This window comes from Geotrypetes seraphini, chromosome 4 (assembly GCF_902459505.1).
Source record: "Geotrypetes seraphini chromosome 4, aGeoSer1.1, whole genome shotgun sequence".
Lineage (NCBI taxonomy): Eukaryota > Metazoa > Chordata > Amphibia > Gymnophiona > Dermophiidae > Geotrypetes > Geotrypetes seraphini.
The window spans coordinates 55,277,392-55,293,237 of record NC_047087.1 but is presented as its reverse complement, the minus strand read 5'-3'; positions in this window follow the sequence as shown (position 1 = coordinate 55,293,237).

Below are 15,846 nucleotides of genomic sequence, written 5' to 3'. Positions count from 1 at the left end.
CAGCTGAACACCCCCTCGGGCCTTGCACCTGGGGCGGTCCGCCCCCCCCCTCCGCCTCTCCCTTGGTACGCCACTGTAGGTACCTAGACACCATTTATAGAATTTTCCCCTAAATAATGTTTTATAAATGGTAACTAACTTTGCGCTCTGTTTATAGAATAGCGCTCAGAGGTATTTTATTGGTGCTGATTTTTAGGTGGCACTTAAAAAATCTAGTCTCATATGTATACAAACAGTTTATAAAACACATATTATGCCTCTTGGAATGCACATATAAATACATAGAGCATTATGGGGATTGAAATATGGGTACATGTTTTTGACTCTTTGTCTTTAGTTGTAGCACACATGACTTTTGGATTATTCTTAGAACAACTTTTCAGATGTTGATGAAATCTGGAGAGTAATTGCATATCAGCAATGGACGAAGAAGGCTCCTGTATGTAGTAATGGAGCTGAAGATACAGGATTGCATTGTATGCTAAGTTCCCTCTAAGCGCAGTGCGTGATCAATCAGTTTCTCATCCATTTTACATTGTCATTCCATAGCTGCTCACAAAAATACTGACCCGATTTGATTTTCAAACAATATTAAACTATAAAAAAATTAATTAAATTAAACTAAATTAAATCAATTACCATACCATATGTGTGATTTTTTTGTGTGTGTGCTATACATATACAGAGATGGATTGCTAATTCTGTGATCAAAAATTGTTGGTTTTTAGAACTTGTTGCTCACACACATAAAAAAGGTAAATTATGTTTCTACTACTTGTCCTGAATTCAAAGAGCTTTGCAGCTGTATTTGTGCCTAAATTTGATTACTCTTTTTTTTTTTTTTTTTTTACCAAACTTGGCAAATAACTTTTTGTTACTGTGTATTTTAAGTCTGAAGTTTGGTTAAACTGGGCCATTGTGACTGTGGTTAACGAATCCTGAGGAGGGAAATTTTTGTCACACGCTGCTGAAAATTATTTGGTCTAATTTTAGAAAATATAACTTGTGGTGCGATACTTTATTGCTCCAACACTAAGTAAAAAAAATCAGAATCTTGACTGCCCAGGATTCAATGCCTGTTTCTCCTATGAAAACAGTACTGGAACAATAAAGCAGTCATAGAGAAGATTTAAATGCATTGACTTTTAAATAAGATGACTGCAAAACGTCTGTTCTGCGTGTTCTTCTATATAACTTTATTCAGACAAATTTCTGTGGCTTATGGCACTGTGCCTTCATGAAAGAAGCAGCTTACCAGAACTTTACCATTGGCAGCTGTCTGATGCCCACATCCAATGGCCAAGAAGCAGTAAAAACAAATGTTAAGAAGGTTATTTCATTTTTTACAAATAGTTTTATTTTTTCATACTGAAGCTATTATGTAAATGTTTTCAGCATTTAACAATGAATGCCTGATTACTACAGATGAAAGGAAACCACAGGAGCGTGTTAAACTTTGGAAAAGGAAGGGGAATGGAGAAATTACTGTATATTGTACTGTATGTGTTTATATATTATTAAAGTTATAAACTAACTTTCCATCCTTGCTACATATGGGCTCATTTTACTAAGGTGCGCTATGCGTTTTAGTCCACGCTAAAACGGCTAACACACCTTTATAAAAGAAGGGATTAGTCTGAGCTAGCAAAGTTTTACATTTTACAGGTCAAATTTTTTATCTTCTTGATACATGATATCTCATGAGTTTCAAGGAAATAATGTCACTCGTACACAATTATCCTCAGTTTTTCTTCTCTGTACTCTGCTTTTGACTTGCTTTCATTGGAGCTCAGAGCAGAGTTAATACAAGATGAAAGAATATGACTTTTTTTTTCATGATGTCATGGTGTCCAAAATAACCCTTTCTGCCAAGGGAAGTAAGCAGAGGTCATGTTTTCCTAATTTTACCCTGAGTGATTCAATCAGAGTGAAAGGCCTGATTTGTTCTTTGCTATCAGCAATTGATAAGGTCATGGAAAACGTGAGGCACAGAGTCAGATTTGGGAATTTCAATACTAGCACTGGAAAGTCCTTTATGTAATGGTGCATGCTCCCCTTGGATTTGGTAACCTTTGCAAGTTTTCCATAAACTGATTCTTCTAAATGGAAGTTGATTAATGGTTTCAGAAATCATATGTTTGTCATAAGAAAACGGCCATTAACGTATTGTGTCAGTGGTATCTCCTGTAGGGTTGTGACTGTGGCCCAGATTAAACAGCCATAACATTTAATTTGCCTTTTCAGGAATTTCAGGTTTTTATGTAGCACTTCCAGCTTCTTAAAACTTGAAAATAGAATACAGAGAAAAAAGGATATTTTAAAGCTATACACATATGAAGCCTGGGAGTGACAAATTAAATTCTATTTTGTCACAGCTTCCAGTCTTCATTGGCGCATAGCTTTGAAACATCCCCCTCTCTTTCGCTACCATATTTTCAAGTTTTCCTTGCAAAAGAAAAACATAATAAAATTAACCCACCAGTCTAGACTGGTGAGTACATAACATTGCTGAACTCCTGCCACCATATTTGAAAGTCAGTAATTGAGGGGTAAGGCGAGGGGGTGCAGAGAAAAAGGATAGGGTTAGAGGATGTGTATGATGAGAGGAGAAAATTGATTGGAAGTGGAGGGTCATTAGGATGTGTGTGGAGGGATGTGATTGGAGCATTGTTTGGAATCTATGATTGGTTGGGGGTGAGTGGAAGTTTTGGCGGGCTGAATGTGCATTTGGGGAGTGAAGTGGGTCGGGACGTTTGGGTGTGAAAGGTGATTGTTTGAGATGTTGCCCACCCACCAATCCCATTGTTGGGTTGGTTAGGTGGGAGGTTGGGTGGTGGTGGATGGGGATGGTTGCAGCTGAAGTCTGTGTGGGGGCGGAATTTGGGGAATTGGGGAAGTTTATGCGGCTTAGGTATGGAGTTCATGTACAAGTTGGAGGATGACAAAAGGGGGCACTCATGAGCGTCACCGCCATGAGTGGGAGTCGTGACCTAACAATACCGTGGGTCATGATACTGTGAACTGGCAAGGTTTGCCAAGAATGTATGAGCTAGTTTCGTGACCGAATAGCTCATTGGGGGAAGGGGTAAAGGGGGATTGTGACAGCCACATTGGATTGTGGGAAACATTTCTGAAGTTGATTTTGCTTGATAACTATGTTAAAGGTTTAAAATAAAGCTGTGGCCAAACTTTATGCCACAATTAATTTGTTTGTGTTGTATTTGGATTATATATGGTACGGGTCATAAATGACGGTGACAGGGTGTGAATGCAAATGTTAAGGTTCTTTCTGGAGTATTACAAAATACAGTATATTACCATTTCTTGTTATTCAGCACAAAAACAATATGAATGATTATTTCATAGTACAGACAGAAAGGGCCAAGACTGGAGAAAGAATCCAGGATTATGAACTGAATTTTGAAAATAGTTGTCTCTTAATGAGATCTGTGGCAGGATTTTGCCTGCCAATGTACATTTTAAAAAAGGCCAATTCAGAAGTGTGTTTGGATAATTAAGATGGACGATATTCCTCTCCAGCTGGGAGTTCTATAAGGAATGTGGCTTGAAAAGGATACATTATACTGTACCAACCATATCATTACAATACTTAAAATACAGGCAACCTACTGTAGCAACCATGTCATTTAATAACTTTTTTTATTTCCTTTTAAATAATGTACTATTTTTTCCTTCCATTTGAATATTGTTCTAGATAGGACTTATAATTTTAGCAAACAGTGCATAAGTTAGCATGTCAGACCATTTTTTTTAAAGATCATATCGAGAGTTTTGTGAAATTTTCATTTTGAAATCAGAATGCAGTCATAAAAACTGCTCTGAGGTCTTATTTGTTCTTCAAAGTTGTACAGGATCTCCCCAGGGTGTCTTTTTTCAACATCAAGTGTGTAGACCAAAGGACTCAGGCACTGCACACTGCAAATAAAATCAATATAAAAAGCTCATCCTTCCGGCTTGCTGATGTAGCATAGCGAAACACAGACTGTGTTGGAGCCGTGAACTGATCTTTTCAGATAAGTGGACTACAGTTAAACAATTTTTGTAGAGCCATAACATTTGCCACTCCAGTAGAAGCAGCTATCCTTGCTCCATCCAATGTGTTATGATTAAAATTCAAGCACCTTTCCAGCGACATTGTACCGCTGCTGTGGCACCTTGCTGAAGAGCTTATGAGCACATTTAAATATTTAAAAGCCTTTAAATGTTATATGAAGATACAATTTGAGAAACTTGCCCAGTATTGATGAGAAGGTTTTTTTTTCTGTTTTGTTTTAAAAGTATTGCCCCCTCAAGTGGACTATAATTTTAAATCCCCAATCTGTTTTGATCAAACTTATATCCATCTTTGGCATTAACTTAACATTCAAATTTCCATTTTTCTGCTTTCTTTTCAAAATCTACATTTCCATGTCTTACTTTCCCTTCCTATCTTTCTCTCCTTCCCTCCCTATTTCCATGATCTGACATCTCTCTCCTTCCCTCCTTCCCCCCCCCCAGTGTAACATTTATCTTTCCCTTCCTCCTTTCTGTCCCTGCAGTCCATCTCCCTTCCCTTCCTCCTTTCTGGCCCCCTTCCCAGTCCAAAATTTCTCCCTCCTTTCCACCAGTCCAACATTTTTTTCTCTCTTCCTCCTGTATGCTTCCCTCTGGTCCTCCTTCCCTCAACCAAACAACATTATCCCTCCATGAGTCCAACTTTTCACTTTCTACCCTCTCCCCCTTCCCCAGTGTAACATTTCTCCTTCCCTCCTTTCTGTCCTCCTCATCCATCTCGCACTCTCCATGAGTCCAACACTTTCTGCCTCCTGCATGCTTTCTCTCTCTTCCCTCAGTGGCATCTCTCCTTCCCACCCCCCAAACAAACATGCTCTCTCCCCATGCACCAGCTCACCCTCTCTCCAGTGTGTAGCACCTTTCCTTTCCCTCCCTTTCTGCCAGGTCCAGCAGCACCTCTTCTCTCTAATTTTTACCTCCCCCTTGTCTAGCAGTACCCCTTCTCCTTTCCCTGCTCCCCCTGTCCAGCAGTACCCCTTCTCCCTTCCCTGCTCCCCTTGTCCAGCAGTACCTGTATTTTGCAGCCGTGGTCTTGTACGTAATCTCACACACTGGGCAGGAAGAGAGGCTCCGGCATTGGTGTCAGCTGACTTGCAACTTCCTGCAGCCGTTGCGTATGCTGGGACTCCTGCCTTCGCGTATCCAGCAGATATGCGAAGGCAGGAGTCCTGGCATAAGCAACGGTAACAGGAAGTTGCAAGTCAGCTGATGACAGCGCCGGCGCCTCTCTTCCTGCCCAGAGTGCGAGACCAGGTACAAAACTGCAGGCTGAAAAATAGCACCCGAGGGGGCCGTATGTGGCCCGTGGGCCATGAGTTTGAGAATGCTTATATAGCCTATAAGAACAGTGAAGTTGCCTTTGAACTGGTTAGATGAGCTGGCTCACTTTAAAGAGGAGATGAAACTGAAGCTGGTAGCAATTCTTGATGAACCTGCAATACTTATACTTTTTACTCCCAAAGTATTATTTTAGGCACTTACTTTTTTGCTTTTACTTGAATACATTTTTAATTTGTTTTTCATTTTCATTTTACTTAAGAACTTTGATCTAGTACTTTAAACAACACTGCCAGTTAAATCATTTTTAATATCAGGCCCAAGGTACAGTATATTTGGCTAGTAAACATGTACATTGGACATAACATTAGAAAGGTCAATAACATTTTCTATGTCATTTCATGCTTGAAATGACAGGAAAAAATTGAGAGTTTCGGGGGGGGGGGGGGTTGTTATCAATAGTGCTCCCTATTGTTCAGGTGGAGGATAACTCTATAAATGGGAACTTAATTTTAAGCACCAAGAATGTGCCTATTTGGAGCTTTTCGTATAAAGAAAAGTAGCTGCCTACTTTTCTTTGCAGAATAGTAGTGTAACAGATCAAACGTGCGCTTAAGTGTTAGATGTGGGCCCTTACACCAGCCACCTACTGTACTGTAGATTTAGAAGATAGAGTGGTAGCAAAGGTGCACCCTGCTTACACTGTATTCAAACTGTGCCCAGCTGCAAAATACCCACTACTGAAGATGTGCATGTATTTACAGAATAGCATGTAACTGGATTCTTGTCATTTATTTGCATATATGTTCACATATATGCACAAATGACTACAATACCAGCATTTACATGTATATGTGTCACCTATATAGGCGGCTCTTTGTAGCATTACCTCCTTTGTTCAGGCCGTATTGCTCAATAGTTACACTATTAAAGAATAGTATACATTACTGCACAATAATGCATAAAAGTGAGTAATAAAGTGTACTCTTTGAGTTATAGGGTATAATAGTATGCAATATTTCTCATTATTGATGACATTGCCTTCAAACCCCCCCAAAAATCTAAAAAAAAAACTTCTATTAATGTAATGCTACCTTGTGAATGGTCTTGGGTCCGGGGCTAACTTGGCTGGTGTTTCCCTTGGACAGTCTCCATTAGGTCCTGGAATAGTTGGTAAAGATTATAATACGGGTAGAGTGTGACACAGTGGTTAAAGCTAAAGATATTATAATGGGGGAGAGTGTGGAGCAGTGGTTAAAACTACAGCCTCAGCACCCTGGGATTGTGGATTCAAACTCATGCTGCTCCTTGTGACTCTGGGCAAGTCCCTTAATCCCCCCATTGCCCCAGATACATTAGATAGATTGTGAGCCTGCCAGGACAGACAGGTAAAAATGTTTGAATACCTGAATAAATTCATGTAAATTGTTCTGAGCTCCCCTGGGAGAACAGTATAGAAAATTGAATAAATAATAATGCCACTGTAGAAACATAGAAACATAGAAGATGACGGCAGATAAGGGCCATAGCCCATCAGGTCTGCCCACTCTACTGACCCACCCCCAAGTCTACTATCCTAGGGATCCCACTCCTGGTGACAGGTTCCCTTGGCTTAACCCTGTAAGGGATCCCACATGGGCATCCCATTTGCTCTTAAATTCTTGCACGCTGTTTGCTCCATGATGTGACCTCACCTAGAGTATTGCATTAATTTCTGCTCTCCTTATATCAAGCACTAGAAGAGGAAAGACTAAAAAGGTTAGAGCTCTTCAGCTTGGAAAAGAGAAGGCTGAATGTAGATATGATTGAAGACTACAAAATCCTGAGTGGAGTAGAACGGGTACAAGTGAATTGATTTTTCACTCCATCAAAAATGACAGAGACTAGGGGACACTCAATGAAGTCATAGGGAAATACTATTAAACCAATAGGAGGAAATATTTTTTCACTCAGAGAATAGTTAAGCTCTAGAATGCATTGCCAAAGGTTGTGGTAAAAGCAGATAGTGTAGCTGGTTTTAAGAAAGGTTTGGACAAATTCCTGGAGGAAAAGTCCATAGTCTGTTATTAAGACATGGGGGAAGCCACTTCTTGCCCTGTATCGATAGCATGGAATGTTGCTACTGAGTTTTGGTCAGGTACTAGTGAGCTGGAATGGCCACAATGAGAACAGGCTACTGGGCTTGATGGACCATTGGTCTGACCCAGTAAGGCTATTCTTATGTTCTTATGGTACCAGATGTATACACCTGGGAAAGAAAGGTATTATTGGGTAGGAAATCCGAAAGATGACTGTGAACAAGCCTGGCTGAAATGGCAGTTTATTGAACTATCTACTAAACGTGGACGCGAACAGCAACATTCTTTCATGCACATATTTTCAATTGTGTTTCTTCAATGTATGTGGAAAAACTGTGAAAAATCTACAGCAATAAACTTGAAAAGAGTACTGGCAATGCAACTGCATAGAGCATTCATGCAGATGTTAATTGTAGAGTGGAGGAGTGTGTGGCGCAGTGGTTGGAGCTACAGCCTCAGCACCCTGGGGTTGTGGATTCAAACCCCACACTGTGACCCTTGTGACCCTGGGCAAGTCGCTCAGTCCTCCATAGCCCCAGGTACATTAGATAGATTGTGAGCCCACCGGGACAGATAGGGAAAATGCTTGAGTACCTGATTGTAAAACTGCTTAGATCATCTTGATAGGCAGTATATAAAAACTTGGTAATTTGTAAGTCAGTTTTACAACACAATTGAAAATATGTGCGTGAAAGAATGTTATTGTTGACGTCCATGTTTAGCGGAGTATTTTACAGAACCTATGATGATTTAGGCTCTTTTTTGGCACTTTCTGTGTTTCTTTTTTTTTTTTTTAATCTTTATTCATTTTCAAAATTACATTAAGTGTTAAATATTTTCATTCACAGTAACAATAAATACATCACTTATAAACAATCAATTGGTACATTACATAAATTCTTATCCCCTCCCCTTTCCCATCCCTCCCCACCATATATTCCATTATCATATAATATATGTAATAATAAAATACCCCCTCCCTACACCATAAACTGATAAATATAAGGGAAACAATTTTACTTAATCCTTACGATATTTTGTTAATGGTTTCCACACATCCTGAAATTTCTTAAAATATCCCCGTTGTAAAGCAATAAATCTTTCCATTTTATAGATATGGCATAAAGAATTCCACCAGAAGTTATAATTTAATCTCCTCCAATCCTTCCAATTACATGTAATTTGCTGAATGGCAACACATGTCATTATTAGTAATAATTTATTGTTGTTTGTAAAAATCTGACTTTTTGCTCTCATTTCCATACCAAATATCACAGTATCATAAGATAATGCCACTGGGTTATCTAATAAATTATTAATTTGGTCCCAAATTGATTTCCAAAAATTCATAATATATGGGCAATGAAACAATAAATGATCTAAAGTTCCTGTATTGAGGTCTATTTTCCTCCACTTGTTTTTGAGTATATTCACATTGTAAGTTATATGTGTGTGAATGAGAGACTCAGCAATACATATTAACAGCATGTTTGATGTTTTTGCTATAGAGGATTTTTACGGCTGTGCCTTTGTGATAATAGTAGTCTATTAAACAGTGTTTGCAATTTTGGTTATACATTAGAATACTAGTGTTAGTTGGCCTTAACAATGCTATATTTCTCTCAATGTATTGAACAGACTGCCAAGTCAACCAAGCACCTATTCAGTTTAGAAAATGGCTTTTTGCAGCCCCCACAACAGAAACAGCCTGCCCATTCAAAATTGAACAGCAGCCATTAATAAATCTAATGATTTTACTACATACTCTTCCAACATAATTAAAAGTCTCCACCGTATTCACAAGAAGTCTCACCTAATCTCCTCTCAGATATCCAGGAGCACATAAACCTGTACTCTCCTTAAACAAACATAAGAATTGCCATACTGGGACAGACCGAAGGTCCATCAAGCCCAGTATCCTGTCTCCAATACAGGTCTGCACGGGAACATGGATCACGGGAATCCCGCGGGGTTCCCCCCAGCTATGCAAGACTCTCAAGGGGACCACCCCAAGGTCTACAGGACTCCCACGGAGACCCCCCCAAGGCCCACGGGACTCCTACATGATGGAACCAGGGTTCCTGAGGCCTACCTAATGCTCCATCGACCCATTTTAAATTTAATGAAGAAACTGATCCAGGTGTGGTGCCACAGCGAGAACAGCCATGCTGAGCAATGAGCTCAGCACGTACACACACGTATGCACACGCCGCACACTGAGAAGAAATGCTGCTGATTGGTCGGGAGGCTTCACATGCAAGGCTAGAGTGGGAAGACAGCCTGTTTTAATTGAATGAGCCACCCGATCGCCCAAAGGCCCCGACTGAGAGAGAGAGACCTGAGGAGGAGACGAAGCCTTCTGAGGCGGAGGAGACTGGACCCGAGAAGACCGGACCTAAGGAGGACCCCCGAGCCAAGGAGGACCTAACCCCCAAAGGCTCCGATTGAAAGACCTGAGGAGGAGATGAAGCCTGAAGCCGTTAGAGACCTAAGCCTAGGAGGACTGTCACCCGAGCCGATCCCCCCAAAGGCCCCGACTAAGAGAGGAGGAGGAGACTGGAGTAAACTTTACACCATGTTGTGATAGATCAGGTATTAGAAATAAAAGTCCTGGCACATCAGAACACACAAGGCTACAGTTTAGGCGACTCCTCAGCTTTCCATCAAATTTTATCAAAGGCATCCGAACCTGTTGCAGTTGAAATATTGATACATATGCTAGTAATGGTTAACCTTTGTCCCTCAGTGATTCTTTTCAGCAGAGAACTAAGCCTTAAGGAATTTTGTTGGTTTTTTTAACCTTACAATTGTGTGGAAACTTTTGGTCCATCCATTTACTAAAGTTTGTGTGTAGTCCTCTACACATGAAAGTTAATACTAATGCATAGATAATAAGCTATTGTAATACAAAAACATGTAAAGCATGTTCAAATTTTCAAAATTTTCCCTACCCATTCTTCAAGAACTACAGAGAACTTTAAATACATTAAACATAAAGGGTTCCAATTCAGAGATAATTCCACCAATTTTTCTAAAATGTTTTTTTTTTCATTTTTTGGACCCGATATTTTAAATCTGATCTATACTAGTTTAAGCACAGGTATCCTTCCAAAATAATGGAAAGAAGAAGTTATTCATCCCATTATCAAAGACTATACAATCTGTTTACAAGAGGTCTCAAATTATCGACCTATTTCAAACAGTCCTTTCTTGGCAAAGCTTACAGAAATCTCAGATTTTGTAGAACAAACAAAAGTTCTCCATCCAATCCAAACCGGATTCCATCAACATCATTCCACAGAACTTTCTATTATTGGGTTGACTACTAAAATTCTCTATCACCTCGACCACCATCAGTCTGTCTTACTTATATCTTTAGATCTATCATCGGCTTCTTCTGTCTCGTCTGAATGAAATTGGTATTAAGACCAGGTCTTGGACTGTTTTTATTTTTTTTTACAGATTGTTCTTCCAAGGTAGTGTTTAATTCTACATTGTCTGACTCATTTACTAATAATTATGGGATTCCGCAGGATTCTATTTTATCTCCCTTACTTTTCAATATTTTTCTGGCCCCCCTTTTAACATTAGGGCAATCTATCGGGTTTACAATGTTTGCTTATGCAGACGATGTCCAACTAATACACCCGATAGATCTAAATAATCACTGAGAAATAAAATTTATAAACCAAAAATTGGAAAAGATTAACTCCTGGTTGGACGTACATATGCTATCGTTGAACATTGAAAAATCCAAAGTAATGATTTTTCCCAACAAGGAGGAACATTCCTTGCAGACCCCTCATACATTCAAATCTCAATCTATTAAAACCATACCTTCACTTAAATTACTTGGAGTAACTTTTGATAACAAATTTAATTATCATCTTCATATCAGTACAGTGGTCCAACGTTGCTTTTTTCGGCTCCGTATGATCAGATCATTATCAAAACTATTAGATGCCGCATCCTTGAACATTTTGATTCACTCTCTCGTGATCTCGTGCATTGACTGTTGTAATGCTCTTTATAAAGCTATAACCAAAAAAGAAATACGAAGACTTCAGATAATACAAAACATAAAAATCATATTCAATGCAAAGAAATCTGACCATGTCACCCCCCTTGTTGCAAGAAGTTCACTGGTTGCCAGTGGAACACAGAATCACTTACAAAATTCTTCTGCTAACAACCTGAATTTATAAATAATCTTCTTACCCCTTATAATCTTTCTAGGTCCCTAAGATCAACAGCTAATAACCTTTTCTCTATACCGTCACTGAAGTTTATATATACAATGAGGTCTACTATCTTCTCTGTCACTGTCTCTGTCAAATTATTTATGCAAAGAATCAAATCTTAATAACTTTAAGACGAAACTAAAGACATTTCTTTTCCTTGATGCCTTTGAGACCTAACTGTCCTTTTAAGGGCAATTGAGCGAAAATACTATTGAGTTTAACAGCAGTCCTCCTATTGCTTTTCCCTAATTGTTCTCTTTTACTTTGCCTAATGTAGTTCTTGCCTTTTACCTTTTGTTCTTGTTTGTCTTTGTTTTTAATAGTTTTTAATAAGTTTTTAAAGTTACAGTTTGGGGATGTATTGTCACCTCAAACTTGTATGTTAATTAAAGTTTCTTTTCTGTTTGTATAAATTTGTACACCGCCTAGAAGGCTGATTGGGCGGTATAAGAAATTTTAAATAAACTTGAAACTTGATTAATAAAAAGTTGCATGTAAATTTCTCAGCATACCAGTTTTGCAAAAAACATAACTACAGGTGTAGTAATCTTTTTTTTTTTTTTTTTCAGCCATTCTGGGAATAAAATTTCTCACAAGAGTCATTTGCATGGGTAACAAATTTTTGAATGAAACAGGCCGTAAACTTGCTGAATTCTCACAGGTTAGTGCATCAGCCTTATGGTAATGAAAGTATAGATTTGCTCAGCTAAATTCAGGGGCTTAAATGGAAAAGACTAATGAGGCTCAGTGTACAGGAAATGTGGAGACCATCAATCATTATCTATAGAGGCCTCCAGAGTACAATATAACGGCAAGAAAATGATACATTAATGCAAATATTATTCTCATGCAGAGAACAAATTATAAAGAGCATCTAATGGGTAATCATAGAATTAAGCACTTAAATTCATAGGTTTAAAAATTGTCACAAGTAGAGGGATTAAATTTAGCTGTGTAGTTTGACAATGTGAATTTGCTTAGATGGTGTATTTGGGGTCTGGGGACCAAAAATTGCATGTGTACAGTCTAGTTAAATTTTCAAATACATATATGTAGCTTCTCTTGAACCCTAAATTCACAAATTGCAGCAGCAAAGTCTGCGGATATTTTTGTACATCATACCTTGATCTAGTTTTCAAATAGAAGATCTCAGAATTACTTTTGTACCCATGCACTTTACCACTCATAAGGCTTAATGAAATTTCCCTATAGCGTATTTCTATTCCCACAAGCCACAGGTAATTCTGCCTCAGCATCTCTCCACTTAATTAAAGTTGAAAGCCATTCTGCAGGTATTGTCCTTCATTCTACAGTTTCAGTGTTTGAATTCTTAAATGTATATTCTCCTTAGCCACTTCATTAATAAAGTATGGAATGTGCTAGGATAGACGTATCTGCATTCATTAACAAAGGACATTATCCACTTCTCAAGGATATTGATTCAATTCTGAACTAGGTGCTCACTGTTCAAATTGGTAGTGAAGATCTGATCTGAAAGCGATGGTTTGTAATTTTCTGCTGTGTCTCCTCACATTACATGGCATCAGTTACAAGGCAGGACAAAATAAAAATCTGAACTGAAAACATGTATTGCTGACTTATCTACAGCTATGTCTTAAGAGTATCTGATGGGCTAAGGATTTCTGGTAATATCATCCTATTCCATTTCTTAAGGGATCGCATTTATAATTTGAATCTTCCCTGGTGCTTTTCATTCAGGACATATTCACATATAACAAGTTCAAAACTTACCTCCCCCTCCTTTTTACAAAACCATGGAAGCGTTTTTTTAGCCCAGGTCGGCACACTGAATGCTCTGCACTGCTCCCAACACTCATAAAGTTCCTATGAGCATCAGGATCAGCGCAGAACATTCAGCATGCCGGTCTGCGCTAAATGAAGAAAGAAATAGGGGAAAAAAACAACACCACAAACACAAATGTGCAGAAACCAGAGTGGAATGGTCCAGATAAGAATGATGTGCACTAAAAAAGTGTCCTCCAATTCGTCTGGTAATATGAAGATCTTTATTATTCAAACATCAAAATGGCACATTCAATGACTCAATGACAGCACTCGTATCACACGCAGAACTCCTGAGGTAGGCCTGATAGCCGAAACATGCGCATGTCGAGTCATTGAGTCGTTGATTGTGCCATTTTGATGTTTGAATAATAAAGATCTTCATATTACCAGACGAATTGGAGGACACTTTTTTAATGCACATCATTCTTATCTGGACAATTCCACTCTGGTTTCTGCAGGTCTGCGCTAAATACCACTTCCACACTTTTGTTAAAGGGGGGGGGGGTATTTATTTACAAATATTTATAGTCCTCATTAACTATAAAATCTAAATGGATTAGAATAAAAAAAATATATAAAAATAAACATGTTAAAAAATAGACAATACAAAACAAACTTCTACTGAGAAGACAAAAAAATTTATAATATGTGATCAGGCATTCTATAGTGAACAAATAAAAGAAACTCTCAACACATCCCTGAATATTTTGTTAATTGCTTTTTCTTTTTAAGGGATACAGAAATGGATGGCACTTCAGTGGTTTGGAATTCTGAAATATAAAGACAAAGTGAGCCTTATACGCAAAAGAAAGGCAACTAGCCCTGTAATCTGAAATTTTGATTAATTTACCCTAGTGACTTGCTAGTTGAAAGTTTTAGACACTTGCCCCCCAGATTCTATGTACATATGACATCAAAATTTGGGTGCATGATATTTGGATGCTGATCAAAGTTGTGTACCCAGCTGAGGAGTCCTTTTACTAAGGCACACTAATCGATTTTGTGTGCGCTAAAGATTAGCGCACTCTAAATGCTAATGCACCCATTATATTCTATGGACACCTTAGCATTTAGCGTGTGCTAAATCAGTTAGCGCACCTTAGTAAAAGGACCACTAAACTGGCCAAAAGCCAATCAGAACCAATAAGGATGCTAATTGGTGCCAATTTGGATTTGCATGCATATAACAACAATTTATTATTTATAAAGCACTACCAGGCACATGCAGTGCTGTACATTGTACATGCAAGAGACGGTCCCTGCTCAGTAGAGCTTGCAATCTAATTATGACTGACACACAGAGGGGGCTAAAAGGTGGTAGGGGGCTATTAAGGGAATGGCAGATAGATATGTTGGTTGGGTCAGTATTTCAACATGGCTTCAAATATGTGGGCTTTTAGTCTGGCTTTGAATACCGCCAGAGATGGAGCCTGATGCAGCGAGCCAGGCAAATTGTTCCAAGCATGAGGTGTAGCAAGGTAGAAGGGATGGAGACAGGAGTTGGCGGTAGAGGAGAAGGGTACAGAGAGGAGTGGAGTTCCCAGAGGGGAGTATAGGGAATAACAAGAGAGGAGAGATACTGAGGAGCTGCAGAGCGAGTACACTCGAACATCAGTAAGAGGAGTTTGAATCATGCAGAGATGGACTGGGACGGACTGGGAGTCAGTGAAGTGTTCTATAGTATAATAATGTGCCCTCAAATCCTATAGTGTGCAACCCAAAAGGGGCACAGCTATGGGAGGCACAGGGGCAGGTCAGTATGCAGTGTTATAGAATACTGCAGATATGCACTCAAATTGGGAGCTGGGAATTATACCTAGTTTCAGCAGATGTAACTCTTGGCACCCAAATCTGGACACCAAAACTGGCACTAAGGTGTACTAAGCGTTTTAATGCATGTTTAGCGCACGCTTAAATGCTTAGTGCATCTTAGGGCTCCTTTTATCAAGCCGCGCTAGTGGGGTTAGTGCGCGTGACTTTTAATCACGTGCTAACCCCTGTGCTGGCCAAAAAACTACCGCCTGCTCAAGGCAGGCGTGAGCGGCTAGCGCGGCCGGCGGTTTAACGCGCGCTATTACGCCCGTTAAACCACTAGCGCGGCTTGATAAAAGGAGCCCTTAGTAAAAAGAGCCTTCAGTGCTGAACACTATTCTATAAACAGTGCTCAAATTTAATCTCCATTTCTAGAATAGCGCTTAGCGCCGAGAACCATGCCTAACTTTAGATGCAGTCAGTTATACCAGCTGAAATGCGGTGTAAACCCTTGCATCTAAATTAAGTCAACACCCCCCTTGTTCTATAACAGCATGTGTAAATTACAGGAACACCCCTGATCTACCCACAGCCAAGCCCCCTTTTTGGAACGACAT